Here is a 23,648-nt window from a genome sequence, read left to right on the forward strand (position 1 = left end):
TGCTACTTCTTTTTGCTCTGCTTCCCTATCTCTGTGGATCTTGAATTAAATCCTGCGCAGCTGTACATAGGACTCTTCCTTGTAGATAGAGCTTTATGTATATGGACTCTTCCAGGGTATGAAGAGACAAGTTCTGAATCCCTTCATGACATGAAAAAGCAAGAATATAAGATTTTTTGCTCTGTGAAGAAGAAGTGCTTTAACCTCTTCTGCTCTAGTTTGGCCTCTTAAAAATGGTAACACAGAAAATAACTTCATTCACAGAGAAAAATCTTCTCTAAAGATTCTGAAGATTTGGCCACCTACTCACACTTTAGAAAAAGTTCCTGTGGAACAGATACAAGGTTCATGTGGAAACAGATACAAGGGCCATGTGGAAATTCAGCTTGGTCTTGCCCTTAAAAATAACTTCTTTTCTTCTATAAATCAAACACTTAACCTATCATAAGACCCGATACTGCACTCACTGAGTTCAATAATGGTATAACTTCAGACAAAATAAACTTGGTTCACCTAAAGCCAAATAAAACATAAAATCATAGCAGGAGCAGATCTTCTGAATTGCCTCCTGCATCATTATCTGTGGTATCTTACACTACAACTTGCTTACTTGTGCCAGGTCTGTGGTAAACTTACTTTCTTCTCTGGTCTGCTCTTCTTACACAAATTGTTCATAGCTCATTGGGATTGCTGCAATAAAACTGGGCCTTAATAATTCACAACCGAAAGGGCACAAGCTTCCACAGGGTTCATCCAGAATGTCACCTAAATTTACCTTCCCTGATTTGCATGGGGAAAACATACACCTCCCTGATGTTCCTCACCATCATTTAGACACATGTTAATGTCACCTGTTTTGGGCCAATTGTGTACCTCAACTCTTTTCAGACAGGTATGTCTTCAAAAGTGATACCAGAGGAATTATAAATGTAATTAACTTTAATCCTGAATCTAAGTTTAAAATTAAATTCAATCTGAGGAAGAATTCTTGTTGAAATCAGGAATTACCATGTGGAAGACTGTTTCTGCTTGACAAAAAGAGTTTCAACAAATGTGATTTCACAGGATATTCTCGTTAATCACTTTATTAATCTGCCTCAGATTTTTGCACTCAACTATTTTGTTAGACATCTGTTTGTCATTTTCTAAGGAGCTGTGACTGTAGCAAGCTCAAGGAGAGCTTGCTAATACTCTTTTATTTTATTGTTCTTTAAACATATTTAACTCTCTGTCAAACCAAGAATTAATGAGCTATGATTTATACAAGTCACACAAAAGGCCAGATCTTGCTCCCAAATTCACACAGAGAAATCCCACTGAAGTAAAATCAAACTGCATATGTGATTAATGAAAGTCTGCTAGAGAACAGTTATAGCTAAGGTGTTTTTGTTTTTTTCTTCTTTAATATCTCTGACAGGCTACGGAAAGGACTAGGAACTCAGATATTTGCCTTGTCCACAGAATAAGGCAAGCGGGAATGACAATGCCTCCAAACTGAATGACAACATATGTAGACTGCTGTGAAGGTCATGAGCTTGGTCTGTTTTGAGCACAGAGTGAGGAGCAGTAGATTAGATTAGACCCCTTGGAGACTCTGCTGACAACCTTAATTTTTCTTAAGATGAGGCTATAGGTTTGAGCACCTTCAGTGACAACAGTTATCACATGACAGACATGACCTACTATGAAGAGATGGGTTCCAGAACACTCAAGGCAAGTCTAATACGGCACATGAAAAACCACCAAACCCAGCATAAGACTAATCCACTAGCATTGTACTTCCATTTGGAGACATGAGTTACAAACTGGTCTTCCCCAGTATAGTCTGACAGGAGGCGTGGGAATGGCTCAAAGCTGCATCGGGGGAGATTCAGACTGGATATTAGCAAACATTTCTTTATCGAGAGGGTGGTCCAACACTGTAACAGGCTTCCTAGAGAGTTGGTCGGTGCCCCAAGCCTGTCAGTGTTTAAGAGGCATTTGGACAGTGCCCTTAATAATATGCTGTAACTTTTGGTCAGCCTTGCAGTGGTCAGGCAGTTGCATTAGATGATCGTTGCAGGTTCCTTCCAACTGAAATATTCTATTCTATTCTATTCTATTCTATTCTATTCTATTCTATTCTATTCTATTCTATTCTAATTCTATAGGCCCTGTAGTTTTAAGGTCTGTTTTCCAGACCTTTTGATCCAGAAAACTTTTAATTTAATTTTCCTTTTTTCAGCCTGTGCCCCAGTGGAGACTTGTCTACCATAAAACTCTTGCGTTCTTGTCTCCATCACTCCAGACAACTGCTATTGCCACTATAATTCTCCTTTCCTCTGGATCCTAATGAAAGACTCAGCTCGAGGCAGCTCAGGGCAGGATGAGTGAGATGAAAACAGACTGCTACGTAGGACCCAGGGTAGTTTTATCTGAAAAGTGTGAATGATTTTTGGACTGGGATTGAGGCATACTTGGGTAGCTGTGAGACAGAGACAGAGGATGATTCTAGGGATGAAGAGAGGTAATACTGGAAGTGAAGAAGCTGATGGGGTGCAAGATTGCCTCCAGGCCTGATGGAAGGGTACTGGGAGAATGTGGAAAACTCCTTCTTCTGGCCACTGCTCTCCTGCTAGTCATATGTGAGTGTGACAACATAAAAACTATATATAGTCATCAAAACAAGGAAAGGACACAGAATCAAAAAAATAATTCTTTACATCTTCTTTCGTGAGACAGATTTTGAAAGAAAGCATAGGCCTCTCAGATTAGCTTTTTTGATGCAAAGGTCTTTGGTTTGATTTCTGGTCAGAATGGATTAGATATGTATAAAAGAATTCTTCTTTTAATGCTTTTGATTTAGATATTCTCTGTGCTGCTTTGACCGTACCAGACTTCATACTTTTGATTAATTTTTGTCAGAACACCCTTGTTATTAGCTTTTAATTACAGTTATGTCTGAAGTTTCCACAGGAAACTCCTATTTTCAGTATATTAAAAATTTCCAGAACAAATAGACTTTTCAGGGCTGGATATTTTTTAAGCTTAAAAAAAAAAATGTGATTAGGGTGTTCCAAAACCACACAGATAAACAGTAAGTCCACTAAATTGTTTTGGGTTTTTTTATAAATTTTGTTTTGACATAGATGTACACTATTCTCCCCGAAGGAAATGGAATACAAATATAACATATGGCCCCATTATTCCTCCTTCCTGTCAAAAAAAAATGCAGAAACAAAAAAAAAATTAAAATCCTACACTTTTTCTTTTAAAAGACTGTGAAAAGAGAGCCGTAGATGTCATCTACCTTGACTTTAACAAGGCTTTTGACACTGTCTCTCATAACATCCTCATTAGGAAGCTGAGGAAGTATGGGCTAGATGAGGTGACGGTGAGGTGGATCGAGAGCTGGCTGTGTGACAGAACTCAGAGGGTTGTGATCAGCGGCATAGAGTCTAGTTGGAGGCCTGTAACCAGTGGTGTCCCCCAGGGGTCAATACTCGGTCCAATTTTGTTCAGTATATTCATTAATGACCTGGATGATGGGACAGAGTGTGTCCTCAGCAAGTTTGCTGATGATACCAAGCTGGGAGGGGTGGCTGACACTCCGGAGGGCCGTGCTGCCATCCAGCATGACCTGGACAGGCTGGAGAGCTGGGTAGAGAAGAACCTAATGAGGTTCAACAAAAGCAAGTGCAAGGTCCTCCACCTGGGGAGGAAGAATGCTAAGCACCAGTGTAGGTTAGGGGTGGACCTGCTGGGAAGTAGTTCTGAGGAGAAGGATCTGGGGGTCCTGGTAGACAGTAAATTATCCATGAGCCAACAATGTGCCCTTGTTGCCAAAAAGGCCAATGGAATCCTGGGCTGCATAGGGAAGAGTGTGGCCAGCAGGTCAAGGGAGGTCATTCTCCCCCTCTACTCTGCACTGGTGAGGCCACAACTGGAATACTGTGTCCAGTTTCGGGCTCCCCAGTTCAAGAGGGACAGGGAACTACTGGAGCGGGTCCAGCGTAGGGCAGCTAAGACGACTGAGGGACTGGAGCATCTCCCTTATGAGGAAAGGCTGAGGGAGCTGGGACTCTTTAGCCTGGAGAAGAGAAGGCTGAGGGGAGACCTTATTATGGCATATAAGTATCTAAAGGGTGGGTTGAAGGAGGATGGAGCCAGAATCTTTTCAGTGGTTCCCAGTGACAGGACGAGGGGCAACGGGCACCAGTTAGAACATAGGAAGTTCCATTCAAATACACGGAAAAACTTCTTTACAGTGAAGGTGACAGAGCACTGGAACAGGCTGCCCAGGGAGGTTGTGGAGTCCGCTTCTCTGGAGATTTTCAAGACTCGCCTGGATGCAGTCCTGAGTGATGTGCTCTAGGCAATCCTGCTCTAGCAGGGGAGTTGGACTAGATGATCTCTAGAGGTCCCTTCCAACTCTGAAGTTTCTGTGATTCTGTGATTCTGAATGGAAAAAAAATAAGGAACTTCTAAGATGTAGTTTACAGACTTCTACAGACTAAACCTATTTTATGATTCTCATTTATTTTACCGTTAGGACCTTTTCTTAGTGTCCTAGTCCAATTCACCCTAAAAGGAATGGAAGATTTTAGTTTGATTTCAGCAGGTGCTACATGAAAGTTTCTGTAATCGCACAAAAGCTCTGTAATTCTTCTTCAAAGTGCCTTTTTCAGCAATAAGCACCAATCTCTGTTTCTTTCAGGGCCTTCTCTAAATTAAATAAAGCAGTGCCTCAAGTCATCAATCAGAATCAGAACACCATTCCTGGGTTTCAGAAGAAAAAAATCTCTTTTTTTTTTTTTATTTTTCCAGCATTTTAAGTGTGTCCAAAACAAAGATCAAGGAAGTACATAGCCTGGAATATTTTTTAAGCTAAATGTAAACCCAAATCTAAATGTCTTTCACAGGGACTAGAAGACCTTTAGATGATGAAAATAATATGATAGCAAAATATTGTATATATGTGTGCCTATATATATATTTTTCATTCAAAGTATTGCCTCTACGGTTCATTAAACTGCTCCCAGGACTGGTGCCAATCAATGACAGACAAAGTTGTACTGCAGAGATGACCTGCATGGCGGAGTCTGGATTCGACCAGGCGTCCCTGGCAGTTCCAAAGGAGCATGCAGATAAGTTCACACAGGAGGAGTTATTGGAAAGAGAAGCTTGTTTGGGGAAGATGGTGAGTTACTTTTATGTCTTTAATGTGAATATATAAGTGGGCATAGGACAGCAGTTCCTGGAACAGCTGTTGCTGACTTCTCCTTTCTTAGGAGGTCAGTTTGTAGATTATAGCAGTTTCTTTGTTCTGCAGGTTATAGCAGTTTCTCTGTTTTGTGCTTATCAAGGATGCTCTGGGCTCCTAGCTGCGCTCATTGATGTCAGCCCAGTCTTCCACTTGTTCTTGTCAAGGATGGTTGGGCTTCTCATGCTGGTTTCCTAGGCTAGCAGTTCCCAGGTTGGCAGAGATTTTCTCTATCACTATTTCAACGGATATCTTTTGTCAGGTTTTTTCCCTATTATAACTAGGTCATCTTTATGTCTCCTCTGACAGAGTATTTCTTCTCATTGATGTTAAGTTGGTAACCCACAATGAGAGAAATACTGGAAACTGAATGTATACTCTTTATCTATATTATACTTTGATTTCCTTTTTATTTTATCATATCACAGAATCATAGAATGGTTTGGGTTGGAAGGGACCTTAAAGATCATTTAGTTCCAACCCCCCTGCCATGGGCAGGGACACCTCCCACTAGACCAGGCTGCTCAAAGCCCCATCCAGCCTGGCCTCGAACACTTCCAGGGAAGGGGCATCCACAGCTTCTCTGGGCAATTTGTTCCAGTGCCTCACCATCCTCACAGTAAAGGATTTCTTCCTAGTATCTAATCTAAATCTACCCTCTTTCAGTTTAAAACTGTTAACCCTTTGTCCTATTGCTCCACTCCCTGATAAAGAGTCCCTCCCCATCTTTCCTGTAGGCCCCCTTTAGGTACTGGAAGGCTGCTATAAGGTCCTTGAGATAGATATACGTATCTCCTTGATGGTGAACATTTCCATTAAGTCTCCAATGTGCAATGCCTGAATCTTCAGAGGGCTCATATTGAGGAAATTAAGGTATAGAAATTTACCCTTGTAAATTTACCAACAGGCAAACCATTCACAGTGCAGCCTCGGTGCCTTTAGCTACGTGATATGAGCATTTTTCCATTAAATACCTATTCAGCTTTCTGTTCCACCTTACATTCAGTATTTATAGGGAAACTGGGCTGAAAAGCTAGTTTTGTGGTAAATTCACAATAATTTATCACACAAAATCTCTTCAAATAGTTGTACCCCTGGATAGAGTTAGCAGTCCCTACTGAGAGTCAATAGCACACTAATCTTCTCAGCATTTGTTTTATCACATATTTTTATTTTGATAGAAGTCTGAGGCTGAAACAGGAATTTGCCTCCAGTGGGTAAGGCATTGTAGAAACATACACAAAAACACAATGCCTATAATGAAAACCCCAAAAAACAAACACAAAAGTTTCAGGAAGCTGTATAGCATACAAGCAAATTTACCACGATAATGACTTTTACATGCTGTGTTACTTTAATTTTCTAATGTTTGGGGTGGGATTGTAATCCCCTACCTGTGTTTTGAAGCACTTTGCTTCAAAAAAAATTCCGTAGTTCCTTGGTGTCCTTTTTGGACCAATGGCTCTTCAACACAAGGGAAAGACCACATTTAGTTTATTCCCCTCCTAGTAGGAAGGTTCAGGTTTTCTTAAGCTGTGACACTTGCTTCATGTGAGGAGACGGAAAAGCTGGTTACATTAAAATAATAGAATAGATATAAAAGTATGACTATAAGAATCTGGGTGGGAGTGACAGACAAAAAAGGTGAAAAGAGAAAAGCTTTTTTCCTACATGCTTTTATGAAAAGGAAACCTTACTTTAAATGAGTTTAAAACCAACAAACAAAAAAAGAAACAAAACTTTATCAAGTTGTAATAAGAAGGGAAAATGAAAAAAAATATTATTTGTCTGAATTGAAACTGGAATGAATAATCAAATTGCATTATTTATTTTCCAATTTGTGAATATCTTGCTTTTAGCAATTTAGCTTCAAATTAATTGAATAGTTTATACACTATTAACATAATGTAGTGTAGTTATACAGTCAAATACATCTTTAAAATAATTAATAGATTTTAAATTAGAGCCTGAGCCAACACAAATTTTAGCAGATGGAGTATCCTATTGTTAATCATCAAAGCACTTAACAAGGAGAATGAAATCAATGTCTGAGCACTTATCCTGTAGAAATTTATGTGCCTTTTATACTTGCTGCGATGTACCTAAATGACACAATCCAAGATTATGACTTCACTTTTTCAGTAAATTGGAGATGAGTAAATGAAAAAAAAAAATCCTGCCAATAATTGTTTAAATGGTAGGACCTAATATTACAAAGAGCACAGAGTTGAAGTACAGAAGATACAGAATACAAACAAACATCAAATATATTTTTCCAGCTGTGCCAAAAGGTAAAGTCTGGACTTTCTAGTCATAATAGCATACTGCAGTTTGCATGAAAACACACACAGAAATCCATAGAAGTTGCATAGAAACGTGGTGAATGTGATAATTCTTTATCAAAATGGTAGCAGAACTCTTCTAAGTTCACGAAACCAAAGCAGATTATTACCGTGGAACAAAACATATCATGGCCCAGGGCTAAATGACAACTTTTCTGACATCTGGGTGTGTGAGAGGAGAAAGTTTTTCCGAGGACGTGAAGGCACTTGCCTAATAGAAGCTAATAAACAGCTACTGCTAGGAACTGGCTGGAAACTGGAAAATGTTCTTGACTGGAAATTCCAATTAAATTTTTAATATTCGTCCTGAAGCAAAAAGAAAAATGAAATCTTTTGTTTTCTTTTCCTGTATGGTACAGGGATTTTGAATTGTCTTTTTTCTAAAAGTTTTAAAAAAAAATCTTTTACTTACAATTTTCCTAGTCATTCAAAAGCCGCAGCTGACCACAAAGCTTGAAGGTTAGGAATAGGGCTTTTGGAGAACTAGCAGCAAATTGGAGGTCTTGTGGACCCTGACTCTGAGTTCTTTATTGCAGAACACCCTGGGATCAAGAGCCAGTCTCCAGGGAGTGCAGCAGCTAGGGATTTGAGAACAGCTATCTGACTGAATAACATTTTCTGCGGGAAAAAAAAGGAATCTTTTAGTTTATTTTTTCCAATGGGCACAAAATGAAATTTCCAACACGAAGTCATTTTTACTCAAAGCTCTCATGTTCTCTGCCCATGATTTACTTCAAAAGCTTAGTTTCAGCTCCTTCTGCTGAGGCTTCGGGATGATGACAGTGTTCCCTTCCTAACAAGACACATTTCTCATTGGATAAACTAACCCTTGTTGTGTCCTTTAGATAGCCTGGGACAGTTTAAAAATATTGTTCTCTCTGTGGTCAAGGTAGATAGGATCTGCTATGAAAACACACATCTTAAGATGTCCAATCCAAATTTAAACTACATAACTATCAAATCTTTGCTGAGATCTAGCATAGATTCAGAAATAAATGTGAACATAAATTCTAGCTGCTGAGTGCATTGCAACAGCATTTAGATGATTTCAGCGTTACATGATGCTTCCAAGGACTGAGAGGTTAAGGAAATATTTATTCTGCTCTTTAAATTACCTTGACATTCAGTACTTATATATAATCTTGAATTTCTTGTATCTTCTAATATTTCCTGTTTTCTTTGCAAAACTCAAACTGTCCACCTCCTGAAATACATACCACCTCAGGAGGTCTCTAGTGCAACCTCCTGCTCAAAGCAGCGTCACATCTGAGCTCAGACCAGGTTGCTCAGGGATTTTCCAGCCATCTTGAAAACCTCCAGAGAAAGAGACTGCACTGCCTCTCTGGACAGCCCGTCCCCCTCCCTGACTGTCCTTATGGGGATTTCCACCCCCAGTTATGTCAAATCAGAATGTCCTCTGTTTCAATTTATGATCCCTACCTCTCATCCACCTTCTATATGAAGACATTGATGTCATCTTCTCAAAAAAATCCTCTTAGTTGTTGGAATAGTTAACTTCCCTCCTAGCCTTTTCTTCTCTGGTTTTCACGAGTCCTTATGTTCAGTAACTCTCTTACCAGATGTTGGACATCAACTACCTAATAGGAAAGATGTTTTATTAATTCCATCAGTATCACAGTGAAACATCTGCTTTTCATAAATCCTTCAGATATTACTGGATTATTTTTCCTGTAAAATCTTAGGAATAAGGAAAGCAAACAATTGCATCTCTAAGCTGGCTTTCATGCCTGAACTTGTAAAATATGATGTGCCAATGAAGGAGAAAGAAATATCTGTGTGTTTGTTTCATTGACGTAAGCATTGTTTTCTCTTAGTAGACAGTTAAGCTATTTTTAGCATGAGAATATATTTGCTTATTTGTCACTTACACTTCTGCTATTTCCTTCCACTAGATGCAGAGTCCAGGGATGAAACCTGGTCCTTTAGATGTCAGCAGGAGTTCTGCTATTGACAAAGGGGAATCTTACAACTGACTCCATGATTAATATTTTTTTTTTAAATGCTGCATACTTTTGTGGCTCTTATCTCCTTTTATATATCAGAGTGATTTTTTTGTTTTTCTATTCTATTTGAAACCCCTGCAGGAAAGGCTGCACTTCAAAACATCTGACTTGAAAACTATACTATGTAGATAGAGTTGAGGTATAGGTATCATATATTTGACCAATTGGGGTAAAATGTGATCAGCATTTGCTTGAGCTTTGCTATTGTTTTCCAGACAGGGCGTTACCAAGAATTAATTTCTGTATGTCTGAAATAGCTGTAAAAGTTGATGTGCCAACATCAGTTTTGCTGTCAGGAATTCTGGGGAATGGTGCTTCTGAATGACAAGAAACACTGGTTTTGAAACAGCACAGGGGTGTGTGTGTGCTTGCACAATTTTATTTTTCAGTCACATTGTATTAAAATACATAACTTTGGGGAAAGAAAGCCTAGATGTGAGTTCTATGTGAAATAGGACTGACCTGAATGCATGATGTTTAATATAATGGAAGATACAATATATTGCATATCAGTGAATTTTCTTTCCAGATAATCAAAGTGCTGCTTACAAGAAAATCATCATTCCATTTTCCAATGTCCTCTTTTGAAAGTCTTATTTCCTTTGTTAGTTTTACTCTGTTACTTTTTCTCTTGTTCTTGCTACTTTTTCTCTTGTTCTTGTTACTTTTTTTTCTTTTGAGTAAAGCTGAATGTTTATCAACGATCTTTTGTATTTCCTAGGTGTCAGCCACATTACAAAGGTGATACTGAATTTTTCCTGCCACTTGATGTGCAGTCATTCCTCTTCTCATTATTGCATTGCTAGCCTATCTGACTTGTTTATAGTCCATTCAAGTAATTTATAAAGATAAGAAATTACAAAAGTCATTTGGAAGCCTGCAGACATCCGGCATGGTAGAGCTTCAAATGGATGTGGTCTTTTTTCTGTCAAATAAGCTCTTGCTATATATTTACTATTTCTTTTTCAATCCTTGATTTTATTTAGCCCCCCATTTATGGATGAGTCAATGTGGAGACTTTCATCAATCAGCCAGTTATTCCATCATTGCTGATGTCCTACTGTTCAAATAAGCGTCTTGAGGGGAAAAAAATAAATTAAAAAGCAAACAAACTGTAAGTGCATCAGATGATGAAAAAAAGACAATAAATGGGTAAAGTTTAAAATGTGATTAAGAAAAGCCCAGTCTGTGACAGAAGTAAATTTCATATGTGAGTGATAGTTTCAGTAGATGACCTAAAACCAAATGAGGCAGGCTTAATTCAATGAACACTCAACACAAATCATGCCAGATCAAAGCTCATAAATCCCTCTGGGAACTGCATACAGTCTCCTTCTGCTTCCCGTTAAGCCTTCCCAATATAAACTCCCCACTATCAATGTTGCCTGTAAATTGAAGACCAACAAAGATGGGCAAAGTTTGAGCAGGCTCCCTTAAAGACTAGATGAAATACCTCAGCAAGTCAGTAGGTCCACAGACAGCTTTGCTGTCTTAGAACTAAGCAGATAGCAGGTCATAGAAAAGCAATAATGAGTAACTGCTGCTCTGCTAATTAGAAGTCAAGTTGGAGTTTAATGCTCTAATGAGGCTGTAAATAAGTAAAGAGACATGCAGAAAAGCCACCAATAGCTCTTGTGGTGACACTTGTACAGATGGTTTGGGCACTGAGGATGGCATATTTATACATATTTATGTGCATGTTATCCTGATGAGAAGAATAAAATATTTTCTGCACTTCACTTTTCCTGTGAGATATTATCTTGCCCAGAGGCAAAGAAGGAAATCAGAGAACGCTGCTAGAGGATCAGCTGAACGGTGACCTCTCTGTGGAGGCTCCTAGTAAATGACTCAACACAGCAACCAGGTTATTGCCCATGAATAAGTTACTGGCCTATTACCCAGCTGTATTAGAGAGGTCCTTTAACATGCTGGTTTGGAGAATGTGGGAAGGGAGCATCAAACTCCAGCTTAACTGTTTGAACAGACAAACCTCCGGCAGACAGAGAAGGAAAGGCAGAAGCTGCACCTGGCAGAGTTTCTCTTTTGGACCATGGAATTAATCTGGATCTACAGGGGCTGTTGACAGAGGTTATGAAGAAAGCCACGATTTGCTATTTTAATAATTTATCTAGATGCCATGTTCCACCTGGCTAAGACATCTTACCAGCAAACAGTTTGAGATACTTTTAATTCCTGATCCCAAGTGATCAGGCAACTATTGGGTTAACAGAAGGGAGTGATTCTAGGACAAAGGCTCCTACAGGTGACGGGGGTACCACAGTGAGACACATTCATCATCCCACCAGCACAAAATTTGCCAAGCAGATGGCAAGTCTGCATTTAAAGAACAAGTTTTGGCCTAAGGAGTAAGTGATATACAAAAATGTGGATGCGTGTGACCTGACAAGTGTTGAGGAGAGTCATGGAGGTCAAAATGCCTCCATAATGATGGACACATCTCCAAAAAAGTACTTCTATGTCCCACTTCACTGAACTTCTGCATTTCCAGTTGATATGCAAGAAGCCAGGGTATTGACCCACAGATTGATATATTTCTTCTTGAGGGTATGCTTGGACTCGATGACCTGAAAGATCCCTTCCAACCTAGACAATTCTATGATTCTATGACATAGAATGATCAGTGGCACTGAGGGACCTTCAATCCAGACAGTAATACTTTTTGGTCTTTCTCCTCCTCAAGCTTAAATACCACTCGCCAGAAATTTTAGTATACTCTTAGGTATTCAGGGACTGTGTTTTTTACAGCAGCTCTGTTTCAGAAGGAATTCTGGAAAACATAATAATTTTTATATGTAAGAGAAACTTAAGGGAAGATCAGCAAAAGGCATCTCATCCATAGGTACAGTATGTCTTTCTGCAGAAGGTATCTCTCTTTTCTATAGGGTACCACAACATTTGTGTACCACTTGTGTTTCTAAAGACTCTTCTAATTCCTCATTTCCTTGCATTTGGTAACACTCCAACACAGGACACCGCTCACCAGACTGCTTCATTTCCATGCCATGTCAGAGCTCCTCCACCCTCAGTCTGTCTATCCAAAGCAAACATTTAAAAACTTCTTAATAATACCTGAAGGAGAAGGAAGGGAATTTCCAGTCAGAACTTAAGCTATTTTCCTGGCTTCTTTACTAACCACTTTAATTAATAATAAAGAAAAATGCAAAAGATGGGATTTTTGAAGGCAGCGTTGAAAGGAGTTAATATGTCTGTCCTAGCCAGTTATCGTAGGAATATATTCATAGACTCAAAGAATCATAGCATGGTTCAGGTTGGAAGGGACCTTAAAGATCATCTAGCTCTAACACCCTGCCGTTGGCAGGGACACCTTCCACTAGACCAGGTTGCTCAAAACCCCATCCAAAGTGGCCTTGAACACTTCCAGGGACGGGGCATCCACAGCTTCTCTGGGCAACCTGTTCCAGTGTCTCACCACCCCCACAGTAAAGAATTTCTTCCTGATATCTAATCTAAATCTACCCTCTTTCAGTTTGAAACCATTACCCCTTGTCCTATCGCTACATTCCCTGATAAAGGCTCCCTCCCCATCTCTCCTGTAGGCCCCCTTTAGGTACTGGAAGGCCGCTATAAGGTCTCTTTGGAGCCTTCTCTTCTCCAGGCTGAACAACCCCAGCTCTCTCAGCCTGTCCTCATATGGGAGGTGCTTCAGCCCTCTGATCTTCTTTGTGGCCCTTCTCTGGACTAGCTCCAACAGGTCCATGTCCTTCTTGTGCTGGGGGCTCCAGGCATGGATGCAGTACTGCAGGTGGGGTCACACCAGAGCAGAATAGAGGGGCAGAATCACTTCCCTTGACCTGCTGGTCACACTTGATGCATCCCAGGATGTGGTTGGCTTTCTGGGCTTCACGTGCAAGTTGCCAGGTCATATTCACTGCCCAGACAACTGGGCAGAGGAAGAAAGCCATATAGAAAGTCAGACAAAATGTTGTTAAAAAAACAGAAAAGAATGATATTAAATTGTCATATTAATGATTTGTCTTTCAACAGTTTATTCAGACTGGTAAGCCTGAGCCAGGGTTTTTCTAAGTGTTAACATTTTTGTACAAAAATGTTTTGTCATAATGTGACATGCTACCTTTGCCTATGTGTATATATGTGTCAGAGTCCTTTGAAATGAAGGTTCAGGTTCACAAAACATAGTCTTAGGAAATCTCTTATCATTTGTAGGAAACTAGTCATGCAAACTCCTGCCTGATAAAAGAGACACAGGTTTAGACCCCCTCATGGGGGGTTCTTCACAGGATGGACTGCTAAAGTCTGTGTTTAGAAGGATGGGCACTGAGAAATATCTGGTGTTGACAAAGCTTTCCTGAACTGTGTGTTTGTGTACAAAATAAATACTAAACCAGTAGATAGGCACTGTAAATTGCTTCTTGCTGTAGCTTTTTCCATCACCCCTTAACAGGTGGTCTTCTGTATTTGGAGCTTATTTCCATCTATTTGAAATTCTTGTTTCAAAACAAAGCTAGTTTAGAAGAAAGGGGTTTGCCTGAATGCTATTTTTATGCAGCCATCCCCAGCCAGCAAGCTTGCTGGCTTATAATTTCAGTTTTGGAGTTCTGTTCACAGCAATTAGCTAAAAAGTCAGTTTCCATTTTATCGTTCATTGTTTGACTTAACTAATGAAATTTGAGCTCATTTTCAGCACACTTTCTTTTGGTTTTCAAAACATACATTTGCTAGTCACTAGACAATAACAATTATTTAATAACATAATTAGTTAGGCTTTGATTTGCAAGACGTATGACTTGAAACCATATGATTTCCAGGATTCCAGTAATTATTTTTAATTCAGGCTATAAAAATTCCATGCCATATTAACCATCAAGGCTGGGAAAGAAGCCAAAGACATAGTTTAACTTTTTATGATTAACAAAATCTTATTTTCCAAACTCTGTTCAACTCCTGCTTTAGTAGACAATTTTCTATGCAGATATTCCAGTGTTAAATCTGTGAAGGCTAGTCAGCACAGGATTAAAATGAAACAGAATCTAGCAATTAATGTCTAGACCAGGTTTTTCATGGACCAGCTGCTCTATGGACACAGTATGAGAAGGTTTAAAAGGTTCCAGCTCCAATGCACCAACATGAGGGACTCAGCAAACCAAGGCATTGTAACCTGTGGGTTAGTGAAGGCTACTTTGAAAGAGTTGGCTGAATTCAGCAGATAACAAAACCAAGATTTGTTGTATTTCATGTCCTGCCTTGAAGGGTGTGTTGGAATACCTTTCTCAGCTAAAGAGAGCTCCCTTAGTTTTATCGCACACACCTACTTCATCAGTGCTTATTGCTCTTAAATGTCTTATTGCACCTCAGTTTTGGTTTCCCCCAGCAGTAAGATGACAGTATTAATTTTAAACAACCCAAAGAAAGTAACTACTATGAATTCAGAGCAGAAATGCTCAACTTATTCTGCAAGGTTTTCAGTACAAAAAATGTGAAGGGAAACCCCAGTTCCTTTCATAGGAAGAAAGCACTGGTTTTGATACGTACTTATTAACCAAATTTGCAAAAATATTTGTAAAAATAAATATCTTTTTATGCAAACAATTTTTTTTTTAGGAAAATAATGTGTATTTTCAATAATCACTATGTACACAGAGATGTATCCTGACCAAAAGCCTGGTAAATTCAGCTGATTCACGTGGAGCACACACAAATTGAAAGTTGAGCAGTACTCTGCCTATGAACGCATGATTTCCACCTATGCCCATACTACTCAGCTGCAATATTTCTGAGTCCACTACCTAGGAAAAGTGTTATCTACTTCCAAAATTTTTTAGCAAGTTGATTTTATGCACTCCCTCATTCTCTCATAAGCTCTATTCACTTACACAGTCACACCCACTTACTCACAAGCACCATGCATGGTCTCCCAGGTGGGGAGACAGGACATCTTTGGGGCTTTTCTTGATTGGCAATGAGGAACTAGTGTTTGGACAGATCTTTAGTTTCATTTAAGAGTTGTTGGCTGTGATGGGTTCCCCCTTACTTAAAAATTTTGCTTAGTCCATAAGTCTTAGACCATGTTGCAGCACGTTTTCTATTTTCCCTTGTTTGGAATATATGTTTGAAGTACTGGCCTGCAGTTAATTTTCATGTGGGCTAGAGGGAAAATGAAGTAGTAAATGGGACACGCTGCAACCTTGTCACCATCCTTCTGGTGTGAGGGTGCAGGGACTCCTGTTGGCAAGACATGTATGCTGGGGTTTTATCAGATGGCAAGCTGTGTGGCCTCAACATAATCATTTTTTCTCAGTCTTACTCCTGGGAATGGGGTGCTGGCAACGGTGTCCTGAGGTCAAGGTCCTTCAGTGTCAACATAGGCATTCTTTTAACCTTTCTACTGCTTTTATTCTGGTTCTTGCACACACTTTCCTAATTCCATTCATACTTCATTCATGTTAATATTTTTCTCAGAAATCTCTGCAGCTTCACAAAAGTTGACAAATACTACTTATAAAATAGGGAGGCTTTCCATGACTTAAGTCTTTCGAAATGCTGGCCAACATCTAAAACTCGGAGTTTGTTGATGGTTAGAAGAGCGTTTCTTATTCTACTTGTCTCATTTTATTTATTTTGTATCTTCCTGGAGACAGTTTTCAGTTCAAATAGAATTTAACAAATATCTTGTTTATTTATGCTTGATTTTCCATGTTACTATTTCATTTTTTAACTCACGCTAAGACCTTACCTTTTATAATCTAAAACACAGATTTATAACTCATTTTTCATCAGCAAAGATATCATGAATTTCCAACTCCATTTTCTTTTCTCTTAATTAATAACAACTTAGGGTCAACACCACCAACGTGCGTCTAATCTGTCATCAGGTGCTGTGGCTTTGATGATGATGATAGGACACTCTGTATCTCTTGCGGAATTTGCATGTTAAAGCACAGTACTGATACAAGTCTTGCTGATGATCAAAAAGCTCTTCTTTAGTGTCAGCAAACTTTTCTAAATCACATAAGCTGGCAATCTAAGACACATCAAATACATTAAAATCTTCCTTCTCTCTGTAACATAAATTTGAAAAATCTCTGTTAAGTAGACTTTGAGCATGTTATTTTTCATTGTATCGTTCTGTCTTGCTTCCCTCAATCCTAGGCAGCCCAACTGTCTTTAAATTATCCTTTTTAATTTCTGCAAATGTGGCAAAAATCTTCATGGCTGTTTAAAAAAAAAATAAATTTCCCTTTGCTTTTTCACAGTTTTAGATAGCACCTGCGTATCACTTTCTTACTGTACTCGCTATCAGAATTGAACAAAAGTGCTTGAATTTATGCATAAAACTTCTCAAAATGCATTTTGTGGTAAAGTGTTTTATGTTATTAAGAATTGTAAAATTATTACTGCACATCAATTTCATTATGTAGCTTATTTTAAATGGTGCAGAATATTTTAATAGTCCAAGAAAAGACATATTTTATAACTTAAAACTGGAGATATATCTGTAATTTTTTCCCATAAAATATGCATGAATGATTTTCAGCTCCATTTAACTAATGTGTTTTGGAAAGTCTTTGCAATAGTAAATGCAGCAAATCTCAGGCAAGATGGGAAGTAATGTGTAAGTGTGGTTAAGTGTAACTTTCTTTTCATTTTGCAGTTCAAATTTTGGACCAAGTATTTCTTTATGCAGATAGCCTCAGAATTATTCTGGAATGTGACAGAGCGATCACCGGGTACAAAATTGCATACTATGTCAGAAAATAAAAATGTCCAAACATCATAAACTACTCACAATGTAAGTAGGAAAGGAAAAAGAAGTGTGTTCATCCTTGAATTGACTAGGAGAGCCTCTGGGAATCGACTATTGGCTGCTGTATAGATGGATGCAACAGAGAATGTTGCTATCCTGAAATGAGATCTACTAAACACAGAGTGAAAGGGAGAAGAAGTCACAGAAGAAGCAGGGGTTATGTGTACAGAGGTGAGAGCCGTCTATGGTTCTCTAAAGTCTCAGAACACACAAGGCCTCTGGGTCTGCAAGAGCACATTGCCCTCTGTGCATCACACCTTTCCTTTGATGTTATCCAGACACAGATCAGCAGTGCTGGGGGCTGGTGGCTTGTCCCCACACTTTCTGAAGTCAGTGGGAACAAGCCTGGCTCCTGAAACTGAGCAAAGAACAACAACTCTAACTTTGCAAATAATTGACGACGCCCACCAAAAGCACCTTAAAGATGCTGTTAGTAATTATCTGCTCAGTCCAGGGAAAGTCTTCACATCAGAAGCAGATTGCTACGGTTTCAAAGCTGCAAACAAAATTCCTGAACCCAGAGTCATCCCACTTAACTCATGTATATAACTCAATGGAACTAGCTCAGGAAATGAGCGTCCCAAATGCTCCCTTATGATCAATATCTAGAGCTAATCACCTCCATGGAGCAATTCAGCACACCTAAAATCTTAATCTGCCAGTGCCAGGCTTCCTGGAAGAGAAGTGATTTTAACAACAGATCATAGAAAATAATTAAACCCAGTTCCAGATGGAGGGAACAGAACTCCATTTCTGCTCTACCCCTAGAGAATTTGCAAACCGCTCGCTGAGAAATGTTTCACCTATTTCTAGGTCTGTCATTTTTGCACTTGTGACTACTTGGAAGTTTAGTTTCAAGAGGGAGAATGAAGCCTATTTTTGCTTTGGATACAGTAGGTTTTGGTTCTAGGACATAAATCTAGGACTTGATGGAACATCTAATCCTGGAAACCATTTCCAGGCACATTAAGGACAAGAAAATCACAAGTAGTCAGCATGGCTTCACCAAAGGGAAGTTATACTTGACCAACTTGATAAACTTCTAAGATGAAATGACTGGTCTGGTAGATGGAGAGCAGTGAATATTGTCTACCTGGACTTCATTAGGCCTTTGACACTGTCTCGCATAAGATCCTGATAGAGAAGACGCTGATGTAGTTGCTGCATGAGCAGACAGTGAGGTGGACTGAAAACTAGCTGAATGGCCAGGCCCAGAGGGTGGTGATCAGCAGCGCAAAGTCTGTTTGGATGGCGGTCACTAGCGGCGTACCCCAGGGATGAATACTGGCTCCACTCCTGTTTGACATAATGGGGCAGAGTGTAACCTCAGCAAGTTTACAGACAACACTAAACTGGGAAGAGTGGCTGCTGTTATGCCAGAGGATCATGCTGCTATCCAGAGGGACCTCAACAGGCTGGAGAAATGGGCTGATGGGAACCTCATCAAGTTCAACTGGGAGAAATGCAAAGTCCTGCACCCGGGGAAAAACAGTCCCTGCCCCAGTGTATGCTGGGGTCACCCAGATGGAAACAAGCCTGCCCAGAAAAGTTACTGGGGGTCTCTGATGGACACTAAGTTGAACATGAACCAGCAATGTGCCCTTGCCACAAAGAAGGATAATGGTATCCTCAGCTGCATTGGACAAAGTATTGCCAGCAGGTCGAGGGAGCTGATCCTTCACCTTTATTCAGCACTGGTGAGGCCACGCCTGGAGTGCTGTGTCCATTTTTGGGCTCCACAGTACAAAAGAGACATGGACATACTGGAGAGAGTTCAATGAAGAGCCACAAGGATGATTAACATATGAAGAAAGGCTCAGAGATCTGGAATTGTTCAGCCTGGAGAAGGGAAGGCTAAAGGGGATCTTATAAATGCATATAAATATCTGAATGGATAGTGCAAAGAGAACAGAGCCAGGTTCTTTTCAGTGGCGCCTGGTGACAGGACCAGAGGCAATGGGCACAAATGGAAACACAGGAGGTTCCATCTGAACATCAGGAAACACATTTTTGCTGTGACGGTGACTGAGCACTGGCACAAGTTGCCCAGAGAGGTTGTGGAGTCTCCTGCTTTGGAGATATTCAACAGCCAATTGGACATGGTACTGGGCAACCAGCTGTAGGTGGCCCTGCCAGAGCAGGGGGCTTGGACCAGATGACTTCCGGAGGTCCCTTCCAACCTTAACCACTCTGTGATTCTGTGGTTGTGTGAGCTTTGGGTGTAGGCTGGTAGTCTTGGGCAAATAATATAACCTATGAGTTACTGGGCAAAAAATGACATAACGACACTGTTACTGTCAATGTCGAACTTTTGAGACTTCTCCGGCAACTGATGCAGTGTCCACTGAGACAGTAACAGCAGTGCTTCAAGCAGGGAGAAGGTACCCATCTTTGCAGAACAGGTCCTGCTTGCCATTCACAAGTTAGAACTTAGTGGGACTTAGACCACACCTGCAATTAGCTAACTTGGCAAGCAATGAAATCCCAAAGGGTGCCATCCTTCAGCTCAGTGCTATGGCCAGATATCACTCTGTTTTCTCAAGAGAAAGCCTATGAGTTTAAATAAAAGTCTTATGTAAGAATTGCAAAGTTCAGTCCTCTGTGTTTCAGTCAGCAACATTTTTGCCATCAAATGCTATGTAACTGCCTTGCAAAATTTGTACATCTGCAAATGTCAATATATGAATTTTTTTCAGTGTTTGAAAAGCTGCCTTGATATATTCTGTTTTCAGACTTTATAACAAAAAATGAAAAAACATTGTGAGAAGCATAACATTATACTTCACATGATTGGTAGTATTGAAGTGAAAACATAGTTATACAGTCATCTTACTTCATTTTAAAAACCTGAACATTACTATTCATGGAAAGGTGGGATTGAAAATACAGCAAACAGAAATCCAGATAGTAGAAGAAATATAACACATGCAATGGCAATGCACTATTTATTATGTGCTAAATTGCCCCATTAACCTGACTTTTTCTGACCTTGAAATATCACACTGAAGACAAAAGAGTAGTTCTGCCTCAATGCTTGCTGATTTTTGCATTTTATGTGGAAAATTACAAGATATCTGGGGTATCTGGCCATTATAAGTGTATCTCTTGTTACTCCTTGTCAAGAACATACATTCAGCATAATCTTCAGATAAGTGATGTCTGAAAGGAAGGTCAACTAAACAATATTTGAGCAAGTATAGACTAGAGAGTGATCTAACATTCAATTTCCTAGGATGCGAAAAACATCTGAGGATTAAAGGATTATAAATTAGATGTGCAAGTTATGTGTCACCTCTGCACGTAACAGAGGTTTTAAGATCCAAAAGCAAAAAAGTCACCACTACCTGGAATATAGATCTTACATTTTCTTTCTTGTACCAGTGGCAGATCAGACTAGTATGTATCACAAATTTGTTCCCCAGAAAAAATAACCACTGAAACTTTTTTTTTTAAAATGCCGCTACTATAATTGATGGTTGAGCTCCATCCTATCTAATTTCTAATCAGTACAGTATTATTCACCTTAGTATTTCTAATTTAGCTATTTATTCCAGCATGAATAAATTAGGTGACTAAGAATTAAGTCAACGTTGGTGTATTTCGGTGCTCTGATCATAAAGAGATGAATGGAATAAAATTATGGAAATATTTTGCGACTGATAATTCATTTTATTACCATGGATGATGGGTGTTGGCGGTTGACAATTTCTTTTTTTCTGTCTACACAGTAGGAAGTTAAACCTAAGAAGAGCAGCAGAGTCTTGAGGAGCATTTGGCTGATTTCCCCATACTGCTCCCCTCCAAAGGCCAAATTAACATCAAAAATTTAGATATAGTGTACGACAACTACTGGGATGGAGCCAAGGCAAATGTTCTAGGCATATTGCATGGATATATTCAGATTTCAAGAAGGTGGTGTCAACTTCACTGAGCATTTAATCAGGTGCTTATAATAGGTTAACTATTTACTCAGACAGACCAGAGTCCTGTATAGCAGACACAGAAATAGCATCCCTTTTTTTCCTATTAAAACTATCAACAAAACCTTCTGTTTCATATCAAAATTCCCAAATTCAAAATCACTCGCTCAAAATCTTGCAGTATTAGTATTACAAGTTAAAGCTTCAGTCCAACTCTCCAGCTGATATTATAAAAACCTTATGTGGATATGTATTATTTATCTATCTGTGTGTGGGAGGGAGAGATGGTGTGTGAGCATGCACACACATGCCTGCATATGAAATAAAAGGTATGTATAATATAGTAAAGGATAATTTAAAAAATTGTGATATTGTGCTACTGATTTGAAATGCTGAAATAAAGTCTTGCATATAAATATCTCTTTGATAACAGAGGAGTGCCAATATTTTATTCTGGACCAAAAAGACACACAAGGCAATGCCAGTAACAAGGCATTTCATTTAAATGTGTATTACATTCCCTCTCTTCCCCAAGAGAATTATCTATTTTTTTTGTTTCACTAAGGAAAATATTTGAAGATAGTAGTAGAAAACTAAATATTTTAGAGGAGTTTTTCACAGTGAGAGCGAAAGGTATTAAAGACATTAATTATCCTGAGATTAAGATATGGATATAAAAATCAATTTCCTGAGAAAATCTGAAGTAAGTATGACTGTAGGATATGTACATTAAATTACTTTTTTTTGCTATCTTATGTATTACTCTAACATATGGGAACTGTGATTATTTTCTAATACGAAATTGGCATACTGTTATTCCTAAAGTGAATTATTGAGCTTCAATAAAGTCCTTGAGAAATTTTGTTTCTAACTTGAATAAGGTCATCTCTCAACCTTTGATTTTTCTAACTAAGATACATTTGACCTACAGAGTTATTACAAGTAGTACCCTTTTCAATTAGCATATGTGTTAATAAGTCAATAATGAATTGAATATAAGAATAGGATTGTTCTCTTTCTCTTATCTCCTCTATGACATTCAGAAAATTTTAGTTCACCATCCTACCCTTAATGAACCATATGAGTAACTTTCTGCTGTCTTACCATGCTCTACTGACACCCCTGAATTTTGTATAATATTTTGCAGACCTAAAAGTTGATGACAATACTCTTGACATACCATCACAACAATGAATGCAGAGTTAAGATTCACTAGTTACCCGATGTTTGCATGAAGCAGGAATATTAGCATATTCCTAATAGCAATAGTAAAAGTTTTTTAAAATGGTGAGCATGGGTTTATCATTTCGATTTTATCCCTAAAGACAGCTCAGCTTGAAGCACTTAGTAACCATGCTGTTGTTCAAATCTCACACTCAGTGAAGCTGTCTTTACAAAGGTCCCACATCTCATATGAATGACTGAGCCTAAGACCCCCCCAAATGCTTGCCTTGTGACGGAAAAGAATCAGCTTGCTCTTTGATTATGTTACAAATTGCAACAGACATACATAAGTGTATTTATATACACACATATCCATTTGCCTGGGATCAAATTCCTCTTGTAACAAAAATAAAAACATTTCCTCTCTGCAAGTCCACCTATCTAATATTACACAGTAACCAAGTAGTGCTGTTAAATGAATTTTTCATGCCAAGAGTGGGTTTTGAAATATATTGGGATGTATTTTCCTCATAACCAGTTTTTAGAAACTGGAATTTACAGATTCTTTGACGGAATATTAGGCATGCTTTGCCATATTACATCAATTATTAAAACCTGTCTTATTTCTTCAAAATTTTTCAAATTAAAGTAATATGCCTGTAGCCACTCTCCAAGAAATCATAGGCAAAAGTAAAAGCCATGTTTCTTTCTTTCACTACTTCAACTTCAGGTTTAGGAAAGAAGACCCACTTTTAAAGGTATGACTTCATTTTCACTGATAATGAACACTATCACAGCATGTTTAATCTACAGTTTGAAAGGCAATTAGGCATCGTTGTGCTCTCCCTTTGCTGGGGAAGCAGAAGCGCAGGGAGGATGCCATCACCTTCCCCCCATCTGCAGAGCCTGGACATGGTAGTGGTGCAGCTGGAGCCCACGTCCTCACCCCTTGGTGACTAAAGGGTTCTGCCTCCCAGGAATCAATTTTTGGATAGTGAAATATATACTGTGCCTGCCAGTATATGAGAAGATTGTTTTTATTGATCTTTCTTGTGACACAACTGTGCTTTAAGAGAAAAAAAAGGAAACGATTACAGTCAGTGAGTGCCCAGTGGATCGTCTTCAAGAGGCGCTATAAGGTAAGGAAGATCT

This window comes from Rissa tridactyla, chromosome 1 (assembly GCF_028500815.1).
Source record: "Rissa tridactyla isolate bRisTri1 chromosome 1, bRisTri1.patW.cur.20221130, whole genome shotgun sequence".
Taxonomy (NCBI): Eukaryota; Metazoa; Chordata; class Aves; order Charadriiformes; family Laridae; genus Rissa; species Rissa tridactyla.